At 38.6% G+C, this 10,492-nt stretch overlaps 1 long non-coding RNA gene across 1 annotated transcript; it reads right to left on the reverse strand.

Moving 5' to 3' along the window:
• Positions 1-1,044: 1,044 nt before the first annotated feature.
• On the reverse strand, positions 1,045-2,049 carry LOC143172314 (uncharacterized). Its single transcript, XR_012997325.1, has 3 exons — positions 1,948-2,049; positions 1,222-1,271; positions 1,045-1,097 (listed from the first exon to the last, which is right to left on the reverse strand). It is a non-coding gene; the product is annotated as an uncharacterized LOC143172314 (long non-coding RNA).
• Between the last annotated feature and the right edge of the window lie 8,443 nt (positions 2,050-10,492).

Below are 10,492 nucleotides of genomic sequence, written 5' to 3' on the forward strand. Positions count from 1 at the left end.
TGCTCATCCTGGTAAATTCAGTGTAATATTTACTGGTTAGAATGTGGATGAAATGGTTTGTGAATAGCTTGATGATGATCTAATTGCAGCCTAAAAGCTTAAAAGAGACCAGTGACAATGTGACAACTGTAATTTTTATTGTTTCACATTCTTTAGCAGCATTGGTTACTGCACAGAAGCACCTGGAGATGGCTATTTATAGAAGAGAAATAGAGAATACATAGAAACAGAGTTGTTGTAGCCTGTCCTTTCCATTTAGTGCGTGCGCGCGCACGCGTGCACACACACACAAAAAGGAAAGAAGGAAAAATATGATACTCATTACCCTGTACATTTTACCAATTTTTTTAAGACAACAACAAAATAATTAATTCCAAATAATTTCTAGATTCCAAATAGACAGGCCAAAATTAAAACTACTCATACATGGAAAGCAGCCTTATGTTTTTATATTTAAGCTTGATCTTTTTTATTATCTTAACTGACATTACCATTTCCTTCCTGTACAGAAACAGTTTTAGAATTTGGGGTTTATACTTAAAAAATGCAACCAAAAATATTCTAATTTGTTTATTGCTAAAACATTTACTAAATTAAGTGTAATCTCCAGAAATTAAGGTACAATGCCATTGCGTAAGCAGTGGAGAGATGCAACTGAGGGAGTGATTTCCAAAGTGTAGGTTTTTACGTTTGGAAACAGAGATACCTATTGTACTGTGGTCATTAATTATTAGCTTCACCAGAAATCATGCTGACATGACAGTAAGACTGGACTTGAGACAGAATTCCATGTGTCAACCTAGCCTCTGATGTAAACATAACATCAATATACAGATGTATGTTGCTAATCTGTATAAAGTAGAGCAAGTTGATATCACACGGAGAGAGAAAAAGTTAATCTTGAATAGAAAAATTAACACAAAGCAAATGAAAAAGAAATGTAATCATATATGCAAGCTTGGAGTTAGAAGTCTTCATAAACACCTGAGCCAAAGCCAACAGGGACAACTGATGTCTCATTGCTATGATATCCCATTCATTTTTACAAGGAGAGAACATGAAGATAGGCTCTATTTTGCTTCTTTTTTTTCTTTAATCTGCAAGAAAATACAATACTAGGTTAGACAATAGCATAATGCATGAGGTCTTGTGATAGGATGCAGTGAAATACACCATGTTATTCAAACCACAAGGAGCTAAAAAAGGGGGTGTGTATTGTACCTCTTAGCAGATAGGAGAAGCATTACTTTCTTTCAAACAGTGCTTCATTTCTGAAACAGAAAACATCCTTATTAGAATACATCCACAGAAGGACCTGTACTATACCCTTTGAAAATGATTTTTTTTATTTACTAGGTGTTTCATTTATTGATCTAAAATGACTCTACAAGGTGTTAGTAAGATTTCATTTGAAAACACGTATTTATTTTACACAAGCTACCTGTTCCTCCTTCTTTTCCTTACACAATACTGTGTGATACAACAGCCCCTCATTAGAAGGAGGAATACTTTTATAGCCTTAAAAATCTAAGTTTACCTCTCAAAGTAAACATGAATGAGCTGCTTAGTATGAAGGGGGATTTGCTTACACTGAACTCTCAAAGAAAATATGACTGTTCCTCTTAGGTAGTGTATTGATCCTGACCAGGACAGCGTTCCACGTTTAGGAACTAGTGATCTACGTAACAGTTAACCTGAGTAGGCACAGGCCTGTGCTGCACCATGCTGCACGTACAGGGCTGCTTTCAGGGCTGGGCTGTGCTGCACAAATTCCTTGGCTGCAGGATGGATGCAGCCAGCTCACTGGAACAGAGGAGCTCCCACCAGGTATCAGCGATTACACCACCTGCCTGGCCTTGCCTGTATCTAACAGTGCAGCAAGTTCTCATTACAGCATCCTTTAGGAATAGAGTTGTTTTCTTGTAAGGAAAATATATAATAGCTCACAGGACCAAAAGGGAGGGCTTCTCTCCACGGACAGGATCTGCTCTGCACAGTGTGCCATGGGAAAATCCATCCGGGCTCCATCCGATGCTGCACAAACACAGGGTGCCCAGCAACTGAAGGGACATAAGATTTACTTGCTACCAATATTACTCTTCTTATTCTGTCTAATTGAAGCAGTTATCTTATTAAGCCATTTGTTGTCAAGCCTTTCTTACTGATCCAGAAAAAGCCCTGCACCGTCTCTCTCTCACCGCACCCCTCATCTTCCACGCCAGTACAGAACAGGCAGGTACATGAGGAGACAGGTATGTTTGCACAGCTTACCCTCTGTATTTGATCTTTTTTAGATTCTTGTTTGTATAGGAAAGTTTGTACATATTTGCCATCTCTAGCAATGGTTTCAAGTTCAGATCTCAGAAGAATTAAATAAATGAATTCTATTGATTCTTCCATGCAAGTTTCTAATTTATAACCCATAGGCTGTAATCATGAAAATGCTTACACAAACCCATAATCTTGCACAGCATTATTCCTTCAATGAAATAAAGTTAAGTAAATGCCCAAATGTTTCCATGACCGAGGGCTGAATTTCTTGCAGTACCATATATCTGATGGTTGAATTAAGGCAAATCAGTTAACCTCTCTTTCTTGTGTCTCTGTTTCCTTACCTATAGTACCAGCTGAGCAGAGCAGATTTCTGTAAACATGGTAAGTAATCAGAGAAAATCAGAAAGACATTCGGAAATAACTGAGGAGAGAAGGAGATGGTGGAGACAGTAGTAATATAAACGTCTTTATACGCAGGAACTACTGTAAGCCCACACTTCTTTTACTCAAAGAAAATGGTGTAAATATTTCTTCTTTAATATAATTAAAACATAAAGGTGTGGTTATCGAACCGTTATTTATGAATCAACCTGATTTGCAAAAAGTAAGCTTGCAGCCAAGTATTTTCAAGGTCTCAAAATAAGGTCTTCTCTCAGGCCTACTTATAATTATTTATCATTATTTGTTAATGTTACTAATTTTTTGTTCATTGCTTTAATGTTCTGTCTTGAGAGCACACAGGAATTTAAGCTGCTTTTTAATGCAGTTGTATATTATGAGACATTTTGAATAATATATGATAAGAGATTCATTTCAGGAACTGGCAGAATTCCTGACATAATCATATTAAGCTTGATGGAATAGTATTTCCAGAAATTATATAAATTTTGATCATTCTGAAGGTATAAAACATTAGATGTGAATTTCCAGATTGCTAGATGTTTTTTCATAACTGTTAAATGAATTTACCAGATTATGTTTCACTTATGCCAGAGTTGAGGGCATAGTTACTTGCCCACTCTTCAAATAGGTAATACATAATCCATATATTCTGGTTATTTATTTAAGTGTCCTATAATAGCTACACAGCTACAGGTAAGAAGATGGGTAAAATTGACGTCCTGTACTATTCTGTCCTTCCTTATTTTCTCCATCTAATGAACTGCATAAGAAGTGAACCATAGATTTTTTTTCACAGGGTATTTATAGTTCAGCCAGTTAGATTACTTCATGAAATTGCATCCAGGACAGAATGTATACAGGAGGCAACCTCTCTATTAAGATGCAAAATGTTCAGTGGAAGTACTTAAGAATCATGTAGCAGCTGTGACAGTGCCAGAGGTAATCAAACTGAGGTTCTAAAAATAAAAAAAAGTGCATGGTGATGCATCCCGTATTTGATTTTTCTTCCAACTGCTAATTATGCAAATTTATTCTGATAATTGTTACTTAGACTGAAATCTTCCTATTACATATTCATATCAATAACAAAGATTCAGTCAACCAACCTGTGTTTTGCTTCTGCCAAGGTTTTCATACACAGTTAAGCTTCTGCCAACTTGGGCTTCAGCTTCTGTACTGTTTTATAATGGTGTTACAAACTGGATAATGCCAAGGATGTCAACAATCAGCCACTCAGGGAGGACGAGAAGACAATTTTCTTGTTCATGTTACCTCTGTGTGTTAGCAGCCTCTTGGTTTCTATTTGTTTGGTTTTACATATTCAAAATCTTCATTTAAGACAGGGGACACTGTGCTGGCCCTGTAGTTTCTAGCTTGCAGACAACCTGAACACACAGAGATGTAGGCATATGTGTCAATATTTTGGAGCTACTTCTCATAGGACTTTTAAGCTATAATCACAGAGAGCTGTAAAACTTGTTTTTACCAAAACACTTCAGTGAATACACTTTGTGCTTCACTTGTAAATAACAATCCTAATATTACAGTTAGATCCCAGTTCATTCAATTTTCTCTTTTTTTTATACTTGCTTAAAAATTTGTGTATTATCTTCTGCATCTGAAAATACACATGCTTCATACTAGTCAGGAGGTGGTTTTATCTAACTTTACAGAAAACTTCAGAAAAATATTAGAATTGTGATTATTCAGATTTTGTGCCTAATAACTAAAATTGACCAGGAATAGAAACCTCAGATTAGTATTACCTAGAAAATTAGACTGATGTAAATATTAAGCCATGTTTAAGCAAAGTTGTTTTAGCACTCTGAAAGTTACAAATATTTAAATTCAGCAGTTTCATACAAGCACATTCAAGGTTTTCAAATGGACTTGAAGTGTATACTTATTAACTGTGTCCTGTTGCACTACCAAATAAGTATGCAGAAGTGTAACTTTCACAATATTCCTTAACAGGGACTTATTAACATGCAATTATAATTGGTCTATCAAGTCCTGCAAGATTTGGCTCCATCACTTCCTTAGACTTCACAAACCTTTCTTCTCTTCTTATGATGACAATGTTCTTGGAAATAAAAGAATTGTTTTTTATTTTTATATTTACAGAAGGAAGATTCCCTATAATGTTATTTATTTTTAACATAATACAGTCGATATATGAAAAGCAATTAATAGTTTCAAGACATAACCAATCCTTTTTAAAATTATCAGTGTTTTCATCAGCTTAACCATATCTTTGCTTCATCACAAGGATATTTCTCAATACATTACGTGATTCATTTGTACCTAACTTGCTAGAAATGTCAACATATGTTGAACTTGTCTGTGAGAATCAAGCTTTTTGAATTACAAAAGAGGACAAGGAGGACATGAATGCAAACGTTTCCATACAGGTAATGTGTCTAAGAAGCTGCCTTAAATCCAAGTGTTAGTAGACCACATTAAGGAGAAAAACAAATGGAACAGTATCAGATGACCAGGACACAATGACATTCACCCTAGAGCTCTAAAGAAACTGAAGGATATTGCTGAGTGACTGATTGCACAACCCCTTTTCAATGGGCCCAAGCATCAGAGGACTGCAAAATGCTCAGTGTGACACTGGCTTTTAAAAGGCTTCCAAAGGACATGCAGAAGAGGAACTACAGAGCAGTAAACCTGACTTCTACATTGGGCAAGTTGGTGGAAGCCATCAGAAAGAATAAAATTAATGGGAGTGTGGATAAATGCTTTCGACTGGGGAAGAATCGGTATGGGTATTGTATGACTTCTCTTTACACATGAATCCAATGGCATTCTTTGAAGGAATCAGTAATCATGTGCATCAGAAAGGTCGTGCTGATACAGTCGACTTCAATTTCCAATGTCACCGTGTACCCCTGTATTTGGAAGATTAGGCACAGTTGCAGTGCCTCTGTCTCAAAATGTATAGAGTAAACCTCAAATAGGTACACAGATGGGTGTAAAAGACTTGGTACACCTTCCATATTAGGACTAACTAGCTCAACTAGGTCATCCTGGGAAAAAAGATGACTGATAGGGCATTTCATGTAAGAGAGGCTTGATAGAGAAGAACTCCTTACTATCTCTCTGAACACATGAACTAAGGGGCTTCAAATAAAACTAGCAGTATCCCCATTCAGAACAAACAGAACAATGTGTTCTTCACACAGAGCATAACTAAGCCACACCACATTCTTATATTTTTAGTAGATGTGGTTCACTGATTCTTGATTCCTGTGGAAAAGATACCATGATTTTATGAGCAAGCATTGCTTCATAGTATACATATGCAAATGAAATTAATAAAGACTGCACAGGCAACCTTCAGATTTCTTAATATTTAAGTGCTTGTCTTCACAAATAATCTTTTTTAAGGTCGTCTGTACACTGTGCCTAATAGTTCTACCACTCTGTGAAGTGGTACATGCTGACCCTAAATGATTGCAAATGACAGCATTCTGATGCATAAGAAACATAGCATCTCTCTCCAATACTCCTGCAGCATCCCACTGCAGTTTTCATCAGTTTGAGAACTGATTTGCGTTTGTGACTTTCATTCTGCATGAAAGCTTCTGTCAGCTGTGCTGCTGCTGGAATTTACGAGTTGATCAGCACTATTTGTGACTAAGCAGTGCCTCAGAAAATCTATATTGTAGTAACACCTGTGAATGTGGAAATATTGTCTCCATTTCATGGTGTAGACTTAATGGGCATGTCAGAACAGCTTTGTTTTTGAAGTAACCAGTTGAGTAGCTACTTAGAATTATTTATTTCTGAATCATGACTAAAACTCTCACAGTTTATCTTCCATAAAAACTTGAAACACATGAGAGCAGGACACTAGAAATCTTAGTTGAGCTGAAATATCCTGTCTTTGGAGTATAAAAATACCTGGTTTACTTCTAAAATAAGATTATGATTTATAGTTCTAGTAATATACCAGGAATCTGGAAAGTGATCACGGATGTGACCTTTGTGAGGTCTTTCTCAAAATGATGAATTCAGTAATACCGATATCTATAGCCTATCTCTACCAAAAGATAGCTCTTATTTTTTCTTTAGAAATTGCTAAACTCAGCTGGCTTCTATTGCACAAGAACTGTGATTAAGGTGTGGTTCGTCACGTAGGTGCTGGCACAATTTTTTGGGCATGGCCTAATCTAAAACTATATTTTTTCCCTAGTTTTTCCTAAATTCCTACCATTTCTCAATTCTTAACACATGCCTGTAAGGGCCCTGAGAGCATGCTCCCTCCTGGCCGGGGCTCCAGACCAACATAGGATAACGCAGTTGAAGGCTGCCGCCCCTTCCAGCCAGTGACTCTGGGGTGAGGCTTCCAGGCAGGGCCGAACCCTGTCCCGTGGGACCCGCTTTCGGCTGAGGCTCTACTGCTCAGCCCCACCCGAGCCCCAGCTCATGCTGCCCCGCAGCCCTGCCTGTGCCTGGCCACACGCCCCATTCATCTGGTCCTAGACCCTGACCCCCAGCTGGCTTCTGGACTGACCCCAGCACTGCTTTGTCACTATGAACCTGCTCACCGGTCATGGGGCTGTGTTTGACGCTGGTTCCCCTCACTGTGCCTGATCCTGACCCCCACCCATGGGTTAATGTCCCAGCACAGCCTTGACCCACCCCTGTCCCCACAGAGGCGCTTGATGCTCCAGGCTGGGGGCTGCCACTGGCTGCCCCCTGGCCCACCCTGCTCCCTGCCTGCGGGTGGCGGGACGGGCCCTGTCTGGCAAGGCCCCTGCCCCACTGGTCTGAGGGTCTCCCTCGGCCCCCATGGAGTAGCCGACCCCCCCAGTGCCCTGACTACACCAGGTGTTTCAGCTGCTATGTGAACTGTAGGTGAGCATTTCTCATTCAGAGTTTCAAACAATGCTGCGATACAGTGATCAAATCAATGATAATTAGATAGACTCTGCTTCCTAATACACTCCTCCATGATAAATGTCCCCTGTAGATTACTGATTATTATATGAACTTCAGTAAATGAATCATGTAAATGAAGGAAGCTTGGATACTACAAAAAATCAAGTTTTCACCAAGCTTTCAAGGAAGCATCTTGACTCTCTAATCATTTTTTTTCTCAAAATTTGCCTCTTGTATCAGTGATATAGTTATGAGCTTTTAATTTAGGCAGCCTTCAAAGATTTTTCCAGAATACTGTGTGGACAGAGAGGCTACGGCTATCTTGAACTTTACATAAGCATTGCAAATACTGTTGCTATCAGTGAACTATAATTATAGACTTTCAGAAAAAAAGAATACCTAGTGTACAGATGGTCATAGACCATCTACACATAGTGTAGAGTGTGGCCATTTGACCTCACTGACACTGACGCATTAATTTAAGTTGAGTTATATCTGACCTAGTGTCACGGTTTAACCCCAGCCGGCAATTAAGCCCCACACAGCGGCTTGCTCACCCTCCCCACCCTGGTGGGATGAGGGAGAGAATCAGAAAAGTAAAAGGGAGAAAACTCGTGGGTTGAGATAGGAAGAGTAGTTTAACAGGTAAAGCAAAAGCTGCACGCACAAGCAAAGCAAAACAAGGAATCCATTCACTCCTTCCCATCGGCAGGCAGGTGTTCAGCCATCTCCAGGAAAGCAGGGCTCCATCACACCTAACGGTTACTTGGGAAGACAAACGCCATCACTCCGAATGTTCCCCCCTTCCTTCTTTTTCCCCCAGCTTTATATGCTGAGCATGATGTCACATGGTATGGAATATCCCTTTGGTCAGTTCGGGTCAGCTGTCCCAGCCATGTCCCCTCCCAACTTCTTGTGCCCCCCAAGCCTACTCGCTGGTGGGGTGGGGTGAGAAGCAGAAAAGGCCTTGACTCTGTGTAAGCCCTGCTCAGCAGTAACGAAAACATCCCTGTGTTATCAACACTGTCTTCAGCACAAATCCAAAACATAACCCCATACTAGCCACTGTGGAGAAAAATAACTATCCCAGCCAAAACCAGCACACCTAGATCTGGTAATTCAGGACCCAGAGGGTTTTCTTCAGGGAAACAGTAGCAGTATCTCAGATAAAGATCACATGACTTAAGAATAGACCAATGATAGTAACAGTCAGACATGTCAAAATTTCAAATTTCAAAATTTACATCTTTTACACAAAATCATCTATGTGTATTGATTCTTACATAACTTGCCAAAAGTGCATTATTTGCATTAATTTCTTGAATTATTGTATTGTATCTTATTATGTACTGATACCTGAGACAAAGTTCATATTTTCATTTAAGAATATAAATGCTAGACATTTTAGTCTAAATTGGTCCCTCTAGACTCCATTTCTAATCAGCGGACAGAAACAGGTAACTCTAGCAGGTAATTTATCTTAAACGTCTAAAATAAGTTAGATTAATTGCCCCATGTAGTATCTTTAATGCAACTTCAGATGCCTGTGATGAATCTTACATGGGTGTCCAAAACCATGTCCTATTCAAACTACACTGTATTATCTGCCATACTCAAATTTCACAGAAATTAAAACTTAATACGGAAATAATTATTATAGTATGTACTGGAGCATAAGCATGCTGAAATGAAGTATGAAGACTTTCATATAAAATGTCATATTCTGGAGAACACTGAAATGTACTGCCCCATTCCCCTCCTACAATTTCTAACTTTTCTCCTCCACGAAAACTGCAAGTGCAGGTACCAGCAGTGTTAGTTCATTTATTCTACATTACAGCCAATTAGGAAGAAAAGTATGTCAAGCCCACACTTTTGCATAGTTGCTTCCCTGATACAGAACTCTCTCAGAAGTTATCAGAAAGCAAAATTTAAGGAAGAAAACAGAGACTTGCTTCATTTGGAAGAACCTATAAAAATTTGTTCAGTAACAGTGCTAATTCTATTGGGTTTAGGGCTCATTTGAAATCCGTATTATTCTTGCTGTTTGCAGCAATAAGTTACTCCTATACATAGAAGGATAGAGACAGATTTTAACATGGCTATATTTTTTCCAGTTTTGGAAATGACCACATCAGCAAATTCATACATCTTTATTTTATAAGTTCAGTTTTAGTATCTTCACTGTGTAAACTGTTTACCATTACTATTTGTTCTGTGCTGAAGTGTTAGCATGCAGTCTTTACTCATGATACGATTTTTGTTAATATGCTTATAGTAGCTTGGGGTACCACGTGTAATTCTTCTGTTGATCATGGGCAATGTTTTAGATGTAACAATTGGATTCTAATTTCCCCAAAGATTCTGTCACTTGTGTCCTGACCTTTGGTAGCTATGGCAGACTTCTAACTAAAACTCTCCTCAAGAGTTTCCTTTGCCCATCTGTTAGGTACCAGCTTCTCTACTCTTTTCAGGTCTTTTGAGTAATCCAAGAGGAAATTTCTGTCTCCTTGCCTATTGACTCCTCTTATTGTAAAGCAAGAACTATTTCAAAATCTTCTAGGCTTAATAGGCTTCGGTAGGTAAAGCACATGAACTGAATTTGGTCTTTAGGATCTCTCTGCCCTTTCTATCTCTCAAGGGACGCAACAGTGTTATTTAAAGATGCAGACATCTGACTTTCACAAAAAAAACCCACCCTTCTTTTAGAAAGCTGAAGATTTAGGGTGCAAGTCTAGACCTCTTCTGATGTCTGGACTTGAGCATAACTCAAAATGACTCATTCTCTGGACTAAACTCAAAGCCATTTTTCATGAATATTCAAGACCCTCATATCTCGGTTTTTTTCCCACTTCAATTCCAGCACAGGAAACTTGGACATATTCCATGCACCTATCACTTTCCTTTACACTGACAGGATAAA

Source organism: Aptenodytes patagonicus, chromosome Z (genome assembly GCF_965638725.1).
Source record: "Aptenodytes patagonicus chromosome Z, bAptPat1.pri.cur, whole genome shotgun sequence".
NCBI classification, from domain to species: domain Eukaryota; kingdom Metazoa; phylum Chordata; class Aves; order Sphenisciformes; family Spheniscidae; genus Aptenodytes; species Aptenodytes patagonicus.